The following is a 14,718-nucleotide window of genomic DNA, read 5'->3' as shown; positions in this document are numbered from 1 at the left end:
AAGTGATTAATAGTATCATTCGTTATATTAATTAACGTCAAGATTTTCTTTTTATCCAATATCTTTTAAAGCTTTCGCAGATGTTTCCGATTACGTACAAATCTTATGCATTAGATAATATCTCAGTGAAAGGCTTCATTCAAGTAATTAATGGTAAATCATTAATTTCTTTGATGTAAAATTCGCAACGCACGCGTGCGTCGTCACGCGTCGAGTGTTGGATAGCCATCTGAAGCTTATTAGAGCTATACAGGGTGTTTCGTGGAACAAAAACCAATCTACCGCCATAATAAATCAATAAAATGTCACCTTCATATTGAACTTTAAAAAACAAACAACTCAGCTATAAATCAATAGTTTTTTTTTTATCATTTCGTAATTACTACTATAACTATGTATTACATATTTTAAAAGGTATGATATTATCTGACTCATCGTTTGATAAACAAAAACAACACGTTCCTAGAAATAGACATGTCTAGCCGGGGATCGAATCTACAACCTCGACTGTATCACTGACAGTCAAGTTTTATTAGATTTTCTTAAAATATATCGTAAAAATGCTTCTCGTATGTCACTAAAGTAATTAAATTTTAATAAAAGCTATCGTTGAATAAAATTTTAATCAAAGTTATACCTACCTAATAATAATCTACCAAGTAATAGTAAAAAACATAAAAAGACCTACCTATACACAATTTCGCAATTTCTCTTCTGATGAAATCTTGATAACAATCAGATCAATCTCAGTGGTTTGATAAATAATAGTCATATATTTGCTTTATATCCGTAATTGAATAATAACGAAGTATTTTATATACCTTTATCACCACATACTATCATTTATAGAATAATTACTTAGTCTGTATTCTAAACTAAGCTTCTCATTTATTACACGGAAGACCAATTAAATGAATGGCACAGAATTATATGAAAACTAGCTGTTCACCGCGGTTTTACCCTCATTGATCCGCTCCTGTTGATCTTAGCGTGATGATAGCCTTCCTCGATAAATGGGCTATCTAACACCTAAATAATTTTCAAATCGGACCAGTAGTTCCTGAGATTAGCGCGTTCAAACAAACAAGCTCTTCAGCTTTATAATATTAGCACAGATATAAGACTGACCTTAATATTTTCCTAAACTATTTCAAAGTTTTTATAGTGTCAGGTAAAATTATTTTGAACTTTCAATATATCCTAGAAACTACGATTTATACACAGTTTATGAACTTTCATGGAAAAGTATTATTTCGAAGTTTACGATTCTTGTATAGGTTCTTTAATATTGAAACTAACACAAAAACTTTTTAAAACAAAACCCGTCGATGAGTCAGTTAGCAACTGTAGTGATCAATCAGGCAATTGAAGAAATCACTGGTTACGTAATCCGATATGACAAGGCTGCACCCACGGGTTTCATTGCTATCCTAGGTATAGGGGAATGCTATTAGAAGAGATAATATTCAAGATATTACAACTAGAACAAAGATATAGATCTATTAAAAATGATTCTAAATTATCTATTTAGGTATATGGAGTTACTAGAGAGAAGCATATTATATTAGTTTGTTAAATATGTATTAGACATTACATGTATTGTGGTAAATTAGACTTTTGCGGCATCTAGATTATTATACCTCTCGTCTCCAGGTTTTTTAAGTACTACATCATAATACTTCAGACGTCATACATTCATTTGTTTTACGTGAGAGAAATGAAATTCAAGTAACTATAACATAATTAACGATATGCAATAATAATTCATTACCCATAGTAATTATACAAAACAGCTAAACCAAATGTAATGTTTACAACTAGAAAGTTAGAAAAGAGCAATTATTGTTGCGTTCATTAAAAATCACGAACATTTGACTAAATTAAATACAGGGGAAATCGCTGTGAGAACTTTGGGTAAACATAATAAAAATAATTCCGAATCATTAACCGAAGCAAATATTAGTGGAATAATGACTTCTGACGAGAATGACACAGTTCACTCATTAATGTGAGAATTATTTTACAATGTTGAAAGTCTTAAAATTGGACATTGATTTATTATGCACAAAGGAAAGATTAAGTTATTTTCTGTATTTAACTCCATCGTTAATAAATACAAAAAAAAATGGTATTATAATGAGTTAAAACTAACTTTTATTAACTTTAGATAAAATTGAAATAACAGGAATTCAATTAGAAATACATGAAAGTTAGCCACGAATAAATAATATTCGATGTCTTTGACATTTCAATATTTCCAATCTACAAACAAACAGAATGAAAGACAATGGCACGCAAACAATACAATCTTTAATGGAATTTTCAGTATTAATTTCTGTCTTTATTGATATTTGTCAATCATTTGTACTTCGGTATTCGTAATCAAATTTTCAATCGATTCATTTCAAAAGGTAGATAATAAATAAACTTTTTGTTCCTTAATTTTAGTTGTATATTCAGTTGAAACAATATTCCTTTGTATGTAAGTTAGTTCTGTTAACAGTAAATATTCTAATTAGACTCTAGCGTTGTTATTTTTAAAGAAAACATCATATTTTTCTCAATTTCCGGTCGTTCACGTCAACTAAAAATGGAGCCCACGATGCCTAAACTAATCCAATACCGTTATCATCCGTAAAAGCTTAAGATCCCACAAAAAACTTCCAAACGCCAAATATAAGCAATAAAATATTAAACTCAGTGGATAATAAAATGAAACAATGCATAACCACGCGACTGTGACGATTCTAACAAAAACTGTATTAATCAAAATTATGATTTGAAAGTCAGTTAATGGTCACTCGAAATTGACCATTACTGTACCGAAATAAGTAGTAATTAGCTGATGCCCGAATCTTAACAAAGCAAATTATCTATTGAAACCATCGCTAAGTGTTTAAGTAATAGGTAAGGTTGGTTAGTGATCTGACGGATAGGGCTGCCACTGGCTTCATTTATAGGCTTATCGTTAGCCAAGTACAAAAAATTGTTAAGCAGATGTTACTATAATTTAAGGTTATCTTTGTTTTAACGTAATTGTTAGCAACCTCCATTTCATTTATTCTAAGGCCCAGATTCACAATCGTGACTTTACTTTAGAGCAAAAGAGTCTTCACAAAGTAAACTTTGTATGGCCGAAGTTTACTTTCAACATATTTAATTTCAGAGAGAATTGCTTGTCTTTCCTTAGAAAAGTACGGCCCCAAAGTAAAGTACAGGGTAAGACGTGTAACTGTTACTTTATACGCATAATTTATGTTTTTGAGAACATAATATTATTAAATTAAGTTATATTTCCATAAAAAACATATTATATAATAATACTTAACATTATTATTTTATATCAAAAATTAAATGTTTAGAAAAAAAACCATTATGTAGGAAGATTAGAAATATCAAAAACCGGTAGACACAGCAAAATTCGTCAGAAAAATATTATAATAATGTTATAAGACAAACGAAACGATGCAACGATCAACACATCAACAAAAAAATGTTAGTCGACATGACGTTTCGATCTATAACCCAACCATATTAAAATGTGTTTCTGTTCTAGGAAATTGGTTTAAAATGAAGGCCTACATAATTTATACGCCTAGTCATGTAAAGTTTACTTTGAGACCAAAGTCATGATTATCGGCTCCTTAGCCTTTACTAAGTAAAGTATAGTTTCTGGAAAGTAAAGATGAGCTTGACACGACTAAGAAATATATTTTTGGTTGAAAGTAGATCTTTCCATCAAAGTAAAGTTAAAGTGCGATCTATGAATCTCGGCCTTAGATTCCTATCTCCTATGGGTGTACCGCATACATTTAATTCAAAATCTGTCCTCTGTCATATTGTTGGTATTGTTGCTTAAAACAATGAATAAGTTTGTTTCGGTAATTCTGAGGGTTAAGTACTTACTTACCTATTATGCTAGTAATGTAACAAGTGATAACTGCGTTAAAAACAACCGACTTCAAACTTGCACTTGCAAAATTTACAAATACCTACAGACAAAAATGCTCATAAAATAAAAACTACTGGGCCTATCCGAATAAAATTTTTATGGGACCAATTCGACACCATCCCGCATCGAACAAAAAAAGAATCACGTAAATCGGTTCAGAAACCTCGGAGTAATCGGTGTACATACATAAAAAAAAAAAAAAAAATATATACCGGCCGAATTGATAACCTCCTCCTTTTTTTTGAAGTCGGTTAAAAAAGTTGTGCATCACGTAATCGTCTTAAAAAGTCTTTGTGCCAACCCTAACACTATTTAGATCCTATAGCGGTTCTACACACTAAATTTCAATGAATTTGAACATGTATTATATTTATGAATATTCATTTATTTTACCTTTCCAAAATCACAATTCATAATTAAATAATTCTATGTGTAATTAATTTACTATTTAAATGAAAATATTAATTGCAAATATATTTAAATAAGCTATATCTAAAAATGTACGTAAGTGTATATATCTACTTATATTTTGATCAAATTTTTAGATTATTATAACATTTAACTTTTTTTGTTATTGTAATATAATAATTATTTTTAATCATTAAATCATCTTTCAAAACATTAACGTTAATTTAAACCGGTATTAAAAATCATGGTATCCAATTAACAATAAAATATTTGAACAATAAATTCATTTTCATCGGACATTTTAAGCTCAATGATTTAATTATTATCCATAATTATTTAGTCTATAAATGTAATGGTGCTGATACACGATCTTGAAGCTTGTTCAAACTTCTGGACAATTTGTAAAAAAAATCTTCACGTACAATTTGAAAGCCGTATCAAAATTGTCACACCAACATATATATATGGACTGATGATGATGATCTCTCTATGTCTGTAATGTCAACGTTGAGTAAAATATCAAGGTCACGTCATTGCAATACCGTCACGTCATGCAAGGCGACGATTTTGGTATCTTTGAATTTTGCCAAAGAAGTTTCACTTCCGAGACGTCTGACACTTCTGACAATAAAATATTAAAAAAAATATTGTATCTTTTCCTTAGTCACACATCGAAATCATCTCATTATCCACATTTACATTTCAATTCTTCATTTCCAACCCTTCAGTGCCGTGAAGAAAAATTAACGGAAGGGTCCAACCCGCATTATGCGAGCGGTCACTAATTAATGGAAAAGGATTAAATTCGTATAGAATTGAAATAAAATAAATATGATAAGGGACGGGGTTGGACCGTGGGGTTGTCTGTCAATACGTGGCCTTAATTAAGTTTTTCTTTGCTATGCTAATCTGGGAGGGTTAAGATGTGTTTAAAATTAGGTCTCGGAAAAGTACTAATTAGATAAATCTGGAAACATCCCTAAAAGTGTAATCATATGCTTCATCTTTACTAGCTTAGAATAAACTAGAACTACAAACTACAAATAATATGATGTTTCTATATTAAAACAACAATATTAAACATAAATGCCTGTTACTATTACAAAATTACAATCTATTCTCAGTACCAATTAACTCTATTAAAACAAGGATTCGAATTCCCTACCTTCCACTCGCAAACGCTCACAACTACACAGACAATTTGATATTAATTTATCTTATATAAAACGTTTTCAATTATTAAGGTTCATCGCACAAAATGTGCATCTCAGAAACTTTAGAGTCGACCCGAATGTCTCTTCGAAACTCTATGCCAAATTATCATATTTAAGTTATAAACCCAAAATTTGACAAACGGCTAAGATAACATTGTAGTTTTATTTTTAAGTTAAATAAAGCATACAAATTGTAATAATATATTCAATATTCATACTTTAGCCTCGTCTAAAACAGCGGAAGTCTGTGATTTTTCACCAAGTTTATTTACCTATATTGTTCCCTTTGTCTGAGCCGCCCCTCTGACCGCTCGATCGTGATATATCAACCCAACCTTAATATATTTCGTAAAGCATCTTCCTCAATTTAATTTATCCAAATTTGAAAAAAGAATCCAACAATTACCCAATAGAACGAGCACTAATCAAATTACTAGGTACATTATTAAAAAAAATGTTTGTCTATTCCCCTCCAGTCGATACACACTCAAGGTAGCTCTTAATCTCTCAATGTCAGTTTTAATTTGCCGCCAGCATCGAATTACCTTCTGAGAGTTTTATTTTTAAATTTCGTAGACAACGACGCGAAGGAAACGAGTTTCGACGGTCTCAAGAAAAATTAATCTCCCGCTAAAATGTTTGGAAATTTGAAAAACGAAACGTCGCGGCGGTCACATGATGGCCGCTGAATTCGAATCAGGTAACGTCAAACAGAACCGTAACCAAACAGAATCCAATCGGAAACTAAATAACTCGATTCGAAATTAGAAATTCGCAATTGGAACAAAGTTCGATTGACAAATTCAAACACGGCTTTGTGAGTCTATCGTCGATAGACAGGTATTAGGAGAGCGGAGCTAATCATTATTAGATATTGAATTTTCGTAACTTTGGACTCATCCGCTTTCTAATTTACTAATGAATCCGAGTGGTGTTGCCATTAGCTCCCCCCGAGGGGTGGAGTGGGCGAAAGGGGTAAGAACGCGAATTTTCGTCTTTTATACATATAGGACGATAATCCGATTGGTGATTCGAGCGTTCCACATTTGGATCTTCGTGTTTTAGGTGATTCCGGCCGCGGTTTTGCTTCATGATGAACAATTTGCTATATATTGCTTGGTTTATGTTTGCTTTTCTGTTGACTTTGTTAATTGAAGCATTGAAGACATTAGAATATGGAAACGACAGTTTTTCTATGACGATAAGTCAAAAGCTAAGTTTTTAATTGAGTTTCAGGCTAGTTTCTCGTATTACCAAGAATTTGTTTAAATAATCGAAGCTACAGCAACAACACCTAGGGGGTAGAAAGTTAGTTAACAATAAATCCATTCCGGTCGGCAGCATTTGTGCATTAACAAATATTGAGTTAGTCGCGTCGAGTTCGGGCCAATAAAACTGTACCCAACTAGCACCTGTAGTGGCACAGAATAAGTGAACACGCAGATGTGTATGATTTTTAGTTATTTACAACAAATATGCAATGTAAAAGTAAAACAGCGACATGATTTGCAAGCATGAAACAGGATTCAAAATTATTATTAAATTCAGTAATTAAAAATACAGATAAATACAGATTCAGATAAGTCAGATAGTTCAGAAGTATTCTAAAGACATCAAAAAATGTTGCTTATCTATAAACGTGAATTTAGTTGTTGTTGTTATGGAAGTGGGAGTCGAGCATGCTTCGGCACGAATTGGGCCACGCTCGCACCGGGGAAGGTACCACACCCTCACAGAATATCGGCGCCATAGTGACAGTTTACTGTCGCGTTCCGTACGGTGAGTGAGGGGTCCGGAGGCCCACATCCCTTCCCATCCCCTACCCATCCTCTCCTTCCCTATCCTCATTCCCTCCTATCCTCGCCCCTTCTCCCTAAATCCTTCCAAATCCCTATGAGGATAGCAACACATCCACTTCCCAGTGGAGTGGATGCTTATGGGCGGCGTGTATCGCTTAACACCAGGCGACGCGTCTGCTCGGTTGCTATCCTATAGCATAAAAAAAAAAAAGTTGTGTGTACGTACATCAATATCATAAGAACAAGAAACTTTTTGAAATATAATTGCTTATAAGATATAATTCAAATACAAAAACACAAATTATTCTTATCATCCCATTCAAAACTTCGCTATAAAGTACAGTATTGAACCTGTCAGTTCTATTTAAATAATCTTTGACCCTCCAAACTTGTATTCCCATTTCCGCGTAGGCTTCGGTTCCGATCGGCAAAAGTTATGTCGCCTGCGATAGTTAAAACTAACTCAACTTCTGTGCTTGTGTTTGCTGTTGTTTGTGTACATACATACACGTCAATTCAGTGAAAATGTTGTTACAATTCGTTTTCGCACCATGGAGATGATTTCTATCACATAAATGTATTTAAAAAGAACTAACTTGTGACTTAAGGATGAAGTTTAAGGTACTATAGTAACTTTTAAATAAATAATTAGTTATTTTAATAATTATTTATTAATGATGAACGCAATAAAACACTCGATCTTTATCTTCAAAACTACACCAGTAAACAAATAATAGCAAAAAGCTCTTTTACATACCATAGTAGCTTCTATGAGAAAGATCGACTAATAACAACGATGATAATTAATTCTTAAAATCAAAGAGCAAGCATTAGAACCTCCATCGATTCCTCAACTTGAAAATGAAGTACATACACAAATAGCATTTAACGACGCAATAGTTTAAGCAGCAAAAGCTCACGCTTCTAGCGTATGTTGTCTAGTTCAGCCTTTCCCAACCTTTTCCAAAGGCGGACCCCTAGCGCCACCTTATCATGATCCGCGGACCCCCAAAAAAACTTATTCGTATAAGTCAATCTATATTATTTTAAAAATTGATTTATTTCTTGCAGTGTTTTTGTATGAAATAGCTAAGCCAACCATCACTTGACAGATTATTCTATCTTAAAACTGATAAATACAAAGCCCGGCCGTCCGCGTCATAGAAAAATACAAAGTCTAGATCGCCTGGTCACTAAGGCTTTCGCATTTTTATTATTTGTCTGCGGACCCCCTGGGATATGCTCGCGGACCCCAGGTTGGGAATCGCTGGTCTACTTTAACCAATGTTCACAGAAAATCAGACCATCACAACGGTACAATGCGTGCGAACAGATAGACATCTAAATGAGCGATTTAAATATTGTTTAAATGCGATGTTTTATTGTAATGGGCCAGTGTCGTTAACTAGGATCGGATTAGACTACGGTTAGAGTAACTGTTTGGTAATTGCTTAGTTTTTGGTTTTGGTGGGGATGAATCTATTTTAAAACAATTATAATGAAACATGTATGGAATAAAGTAATTACTGATGGACGAAGAATATGTACTAGTAACATATATGGGAATTAAGTCATTATGTCCAATAAACGAAAAATAGGTTCGTAAATAATGTAAAAAGCGCTTAGCGTACATCACGGTAATGATAAGAATTTCATTAAAAATCCCTGAAAGTAGAGCACACATGAAATACCTGCGAATAACATCTAGTGTGTTGTAAGTGTAATTTTCAGCTCAATAAAGGCTTTATTGGAAGGCTTTTATCTCAACACGCGACAAAATCCTGGCTAAGTGGTGTTAAGTGCATGAGTGAAACTGTCAAACAATAAGCTGATTGCAGATGTGCAAACTTACAATACTGCGTTTTATACAAATATGTTAGGATAAAACAACGAATTGAAATCTTATTTTGGTTAATTTAACATTAGTTTTGAATGTTAAGTTGAATTATAAATACCTTTGAAATAATAATAGAAGATTATACGATAGACTATGTTTGCAAATTATATTCGTCAATATCGTTCATAATATCACTGTAAGGTTCAGTGTCAAGTCCACATAATTGAAACTAACACGACCAGCAAAGATATATAGCAAACTAGACCACGTCATATGACATACCTATCTTGTCTTTCATATAAGCTACACGCAATATTCTTTTCCTAATTTTGTAACATATACAATAACAAAACACATGTCAACTCTACACCAAGATTTTATTAATCTTTGTACACGAGGCGTAAGAGACATCGATGCCACCGTCAAGAACTTCTGATCGCTAATTTTGAATGGCGTCAATCGTTATTAAACGGAATTATTAAATGAGGAAAATTGATATGAGCCTGACATTCGGTGTGGGGTGTATTGGGAAATTAATGAATTATCAGCGCGTTTATTGTTTTCTGCCTTGAATATTACAAAACGTAGATTTTGAAGGTGTTCTTTAGGACGTCAAATTGAGATGGTCCAACTTGTACTAACTCTAGATTTCAAAACGCGTTTGTTTTCTGAGAACTTTACCTTAAAAGATCACGAGTTATTGTTATTTAAATGGACCCATATTTTCTTAATATTAGTGACTATTTATGTATTTTCTTGTGCATTGTACAAAAATAAACGAGCATACGAAGAATATCATCACGCGAGTCAAGTTTTCATCACCTCCAAGCCTCTCTGATCTAAAAGTGCAAATGAATAATTAACTTAAGATCAGCAGAATGATCAAAACGAAACGATCCATCGCTGAATGGATCAGTGGCTCCATTGATTGCGCGCGCGCAGACAGCCGTGTTTGGAACGTTGCCATCATTGTTCGATTTTCAAATTCATTTGTTGGGAATTGTCTATGGCATTTATAATTGCTCTTTGGTGTTCCAGAGATTTGGAGACGGTATGCCAATTATCGTTTGAAATAAATTTTTATATTGGACTTTTTCTGTGGGTTTTTTTTTTGTAACTAACTATAGATAGATGTTTTATTCGTTACATCGCTTCTACGACGATACGACAATGTAATAATATGATGTATGTAAAAGCCCAATAATATTTCATACAATTATACCTTCCATATACCTATATATAAGGTGGTTATCAACAAGATTCCCTGACTTTATCAAAGAGCAGTCGATAAACACTGAAATGAGCAAAAAGACAGCCACCCAATTTGTATTAATTATAAATTAAAGGAGTAAAAGTCGGGGCGCAAACATTGCTGGAAAGTTCTGGAAAGTTCGACAACTTGGTTAGCTACAAATGGGCATGGAACTCTGTCAGCCCTTTAATTATTTGCTATTAGGTATCCGATACATATAGATGAACGAATTTATCGGATAGTAAGCTTAGCCCGCGGGTTTCAATGCTTTTCGGGAAGTTTGTAACTCTGTATATATAGAATTGTGGAAATCCATAAGGTCATTTGAAATTTATGCATTGAAACGTCTTTAGGCAAGTTGAGAGTAAAATTTCAAGGTCGCGTCATGGCAATACCATCACGACGTGGACTTAGGTCTTTGAAACTTTATAAAGAAGTTTCACTTCTGACACGTGTGCTCGGTACACACGCTGTTATTTAATACTCAACTAGATGTATAGGATATCCCAAATGTTCTATTTTTGGTCAATTTCTTAAGACAATAGAGAAAAGAACTTGTAAGGATATTGTCAAAGAATTCTTTGACAATATCCCTCCAACCAAATATGAATTTGCGAAGAGCAAATGACAATAATAGTTGTCTGTTAGAATTAACACGTCAATACGAATACACTTTGTTTTGCTATGTGTCCGAGTTAATTGGGATCGAATACTTGCATCTTTGTCTTTTTGCGATCTATTCTCGGGTTCTGTTGTAAAGTTCACTGCTATTTGTTTCTATATTCTAGTAACACTTAACATTGTATAAGGAATAGGTCTAATAACTAGTAACTTTTAGATATTACTAGGTTTTCGCCCGCGGCTTCGCCCGCGCATTTGAAGAAAAACCCGCATAGTTCCCGTTCCCGTGGGATTTCCGGGATTGCGTCATTTTCCCGGTATAAAAAGTAGCCTATGTCCCTTTCTCGGGTATCAAAATATCTCCATACCAAATTTCATGAAAATTGGTTCAGTAGTTTAGGCGTGATTGAGTAACAGACAGACAGACAGAGTTACTTTCGCATTTATAATCTTAGTATATGGAGTCTCTTTCTTGTTTAAATAAGACTTTTTCACGAATTTGAAATCACCTAGGTATTAGATATTTCGAAAACTTTACAGCGAGCGTGCTCCAGTAAATATTTGTATTTCCACTGTATTTGCGTGAAAAATATAAAGACAGAACAACATTCGAAGCATCATAAAGTAAATAAATACGAATCGAGCGATTCTCAATTGTCAATTAGTCAGATAAAAATCCGCGAGCTACGTGAAATTGGGTGAACGTTTTTGCAAATATCTCAAATTCCGTTAAACAGTCAAGTTGGGTATTTATCAAAATCCATCCTCAATTAATTCACTTTCAAATCTGAAACTTCACTTTTAATCCGATCGATCGCTATTTTGTTCCCTCCGAACCCTCTCAAACAAAATACTTATAATTGCATTAAAGTATATTGATCTAGTTAGAAATTTGAGTGTGGATTCAATAAGAAGTTGTCTTTTAAATGGGACAAGGGGACTCTCAGATATGTATACAGTTTTAGATAGTATAATTGATAGGTTAAATTGTATCTATATATAAAATGAATCCCTATTTCCCTTGGTCACGGCATTACGCTTGAAGGGGTGGACCGATTTCGATAATTCTTTTTTTTATAATATTCCTTGAAGTGGTTGAAGTGGTTTGAACGAAGATGGTTCTTATGGAAAGAAAACGTAAACATGTACCACGGGTGAAGCCGGGGCGGACCGCTAGTATTTAATATGGTTGTTATAATATGTATGTTCGTTTCAACGTATTTTATTAGTTTTCTTTTCTTCTAAAACATCGTTATGAATAGAAAAAAGAAACATTACCTAGTACTTTCTGTAAATTAACAAACTTTTTAACTTAGATTGCTCAATAATAAATACTCAGTTAAATCTATTATCATTGTTTAAAAAGTAGATCGAAAACTCAATTAAAGCACTTGATTCTTTCACAGATTTTATCGCACAATCAAACGAAACGATAGAAAGTACGAAGTTCGAATTTAGCAAATCTCAATTTCTAATTTAACTCGTATAGGACTTAAAGGGTAAGTTAAACATCCGATAAACGGATAGAATTCGAAGGAAAAACGTGTGTTAATCAATTGTACTACCATTGTTACCCCTCCAAATGAAGCTTCATTCAATACGCTTTCCGAAGTGCACTCATTAAGTACATCGCAATTGAGACTTGGCAAAAAAAGTTTTCGAATCACAAATAAACGGTACCAAATACGCCGGTCGCAATGGGCAATTTTTCTACATATTTACCGGTTCGCATTAGAGCTAGAAATTAGCTAAAAGCTAATTAATATCTCATCTACGTAGCCTTTGAGAATTTTTTGAATGCTATCGCTTCAGACATCGTCAACCTTTTTTGCGCGTCGTACAAAGTACCGTCCGAGCATACATAAAAACCCCTTTAACTTATGATGAATTAGCGATCTCCTACGCTGTCTCCCGGCGCCCCCCTCCCCCCACCCACCCTCCGAGGCGTGCGTCAATATGAAGGAATTAATATGGGCGTAAAAATCCTGAACTCAAGAGGAGCGGGTTTGATTAATTCAATATAATTGTGTGTAAATATAAGCCTTTGGGATAACAAATGTTACCTACTTTAAAATTTTGACGGAGCATATTTTTTCGTATAAAATTTCGCATGTTTGTCTTTCATTGATATGTATTTGTACAGTACAATTCTTAGTAAAAGCACCTATATAGGTACATACTTTTTACATCACTAATAATTATTTACCAGAGATAAATACAGATTAATTACCACAACATTTATGATAATGGTTTGATTTTTAACAGGTAATTTGTATTACATACTGTGCTTATTTCAATGAAATCCTATCAAAGTTGAAAATTCTAAAAATATTATCAGATGATGTCTATAAAATGCCAAAACAAAACACCCTCTATCATTGTCAAAATAAAAGTGACCCCTCGCACGGCCACCTAATTACTCGCCCATACATTAGCGAAAGACAAGTCGTCGAAGGGCCCGTATCACGATTTTAAAATGTCCACCTAATCCTTCCCCTAAAAACTTGACCCCCGAGATGTTTTCATAACCCCCTGTATACAGGGTGATGTTTTATATGTAATTGTTATCTATAGATCAAATTAATTAATGTGATATATTCAGTTTTAGCTCTTATAACTTTCTGTAAATTTTATGAATGGTTAGGGTGTTTTTGTCTTAAAGTTATATTCGTATGTTTATTTTAGTACTAGTGCGACAAATATAACCCCGTTAATTCTAATTTTGTATCAATTTCATTGTTCAGATTTATCAAATCATACAACTTATTGTTTATGTGTGAAAAAGGAAAATAGTCTGCGTTTGTTTATAATAAGACAGAGTCAACTAATTTATCCGTATCAAAAGTGGGATTTTAGTTTATATTCATCAATGTTATTGTAAAATATATAATTCAACCCTTTAAAGTCGATGCTTCTTCTAACACGCATCCTATAGAAAAACATTAACGTAAAAACTGGGTTGAAAATTCGTCGGGTGGAAATTCGTAAAAGGTTGGTAACCGCTGTCGAAGTGACCGTTGAGTAGGGTCGGCATTATGTGGATATTTGTTGATCAATTTTAATGCGAGTACCGTCAACAAAAAAAAGTTGGTAAATAATGAGTTTTATTTCTGTCACATTTTTTTTGTATTGTTTCGCGTGTTATGTTTTTGTTAACATGCGTGATAAGACAATTGTAGGTTTCAAAGAGGTAATGTATTTTTTTGTTTAATTTTCAACATGTCTCTACCATAATATCTCTTGTTCAATTGTAGAACAAACAGAATGTAAAAACACATAATTATCGATAATTTTTAAAGAATAGAAAAATCTCGATGAAGAGTCGGGATTTGAACCCGCGTCTTATCATCGCTGAGGCGAAAGTTTTCCCATTTATACTATAAAAAAACTAAATATCGAACACATGAAATAAAAGCATAAACTTAGCAGTGAAAACTGGATCTATCAATAAAATAAGCTATTTCCTTTTAAAAATAAAGTTGTAACTGAAAAAACATCACATCCACAGATTAGTACAAAAGAACACGTCTCACTAATTCGCTATACTCTTAATTACTGAGACGGGGGTAAATGCACGATGTTGGAAACTTTGGATGTGGCATTTAAATGTATAAAAATATTTTTTTATAAAAAGC

At 33.1% G+C, this 14,718-nt stretch overlaps 1 protein-coding gene across 6 annotated transcripts in view; it reads right to left on the bottom strand.

The window, feature by feature from the left end:
- Positions 1-14,718, bottom strand: part of LOC123700563 (homeobox protein cut) — a 122,644-nt gene that overhangs the window by 64,421 nt on the left and 43,505 nt on the right. The window lies entirely within an intron of this gene.

The sequence above is a fragment of the Colias croceus genome, chromosome 19 (assembly GCF_905220415.1).
Source record: "Colias croceus chromosome 19, ilColCroc2.1".
NCBI lineage: Eukaryota > Metazoa > Arthropoda > Insecta > Lepidoptera > Pieridae > Colias > Colias croceus.
The sequence above is the reverse complement of the archived record's forward strand: the minus strand, read 5'-3'. Positions and strand labels throughout refer to the sequence as shown.